A 1,446-nucleotide genomic window follows, 5' to 3' on the forward strand; every position below is an offset into this window, starting at 1 on the left:
TGGGTGCTGTAATTATTGATAGAAAAAGCGGTTGTTGTTGTTGTTTTTTTTTTAAAGTTGCGCCACTCACACCGAAAGTCCGCTTGACAGTTTGAGAGTTTATGGCATGCCTTGTTCTAGTTCTGCGTACAGAGACTGGTAAAAAAGTATAAAGGTTTGGACATTTGTGTTACTTCTGCTTATTTATTTCTTATTTCTTATTATTGTATTGAATTTATTTGTAAGTACTTGAATCTGGGTTATTTTTAAATTAAGCTTTTTTAATTAATTTATTTTATTTTATTGATTGGATTAACTGTGCCTCCAGCACTACTGTCAGAAATCTAGGAGTTATGTTTTTTTTTTTTAAGATTATTTTTGGGTGCTTTATCCTTTATTTGACAGTAGCAGTGGATAAACAGGAAAGGTGGGAAAGAGATGGGGGATGACACGCAGCAAAGGGCCACAGGTGAGATTCGAACCCAGGCGACTGCAACAGACTCAGCCTACATGTTCTTGCTGGGTGAGTTAGAGGTCGCCCCGGAGTTATGTTTAACTCCCACTTAAAACACAGCTCAAGAACAGCCTTTTCACCTTTGTAACATTGCCAAAATTAGGCACATCCTGTCTCAAAATGAGGCTGAAAAACTAGTCCATGCACTTGTTATTTCCAGGCTGGACCATTGTAATTCCTTACTGCCAGGTTGCTCAAACAAGTCCCTTAAGAGAAGATCATATTTCTCCTATTTCTTCCATTAGCTTCTCTGCATTGGATTCCTGTGAAATGCAGGATTGAATTTGAAATCCTTCTCCTGACCTACAAAAATCCAAATGGTCTAGCACCAACATATCTTGAAGAGCTCATAGTACCCTATTGTCCCACTAGAGCACTGCACTCCCAGGAACCAGTGTTATTTTTGGTTCCTAGAGTCTATAAAAGGAGAATTGGAGCCAGAGTCTTCAGCAATCAGACTCCTCTTCTGTAAAACCAGCTCCCAGTCTGGGTTTGGGAGGCAGACACCGTCACCAAATTAGTAAACTTAAAACTCTCTTCTTTGATAAAGCTTTTAATTAGGGAGTGAGGAGTTGCAGCGTTTGCCTAGACCGGCAGGGGAGGGTGTATTGCTACAGACATAGCACCCCTTCTCTTCTCTGCTTCTCTTCGTAATCGTCACATTCATCAACCAACCATTATATAACTGACTAAAGTTTGCCTTGCACCAGCTCTAGTTATGCTGTTACAGTTTTAGACTGCTGGGGGACTTTTTGACACACTGAGCTCCTCTCTCCGCTCTCATTCCATCTGTGTGCATCCATGTCCCAGAAATGCTTGTTATTAATTTTCTTCTTAAAGTTCTGGGGAGCTTATTCCCCGAAGTCCTTATGTTTTTTTGCCCAGCAGTTTTTCTTAGATTAGGGTGGCCCTTAAATCATGGTTGCAGGTGTCGCCTTGGTCCTGCTCTGCGC

The sequence above is a fragment of the Etheostoma spectabile genome, chromosome 7 (assembly GCF_008692095.1).
Source record: "Etheostoma spectabile isolate EspeVRDwgs_2016 chromosome 7, UIUC_Espe_1.0, whole genome shotgun sequence".
Classification (NCBI taxonomy): Eukaryota; Metazoa; Chordata; class Actinopteri; order Perciformes; family Percidae; genus Etheostoma; species Etheostoma spectabile.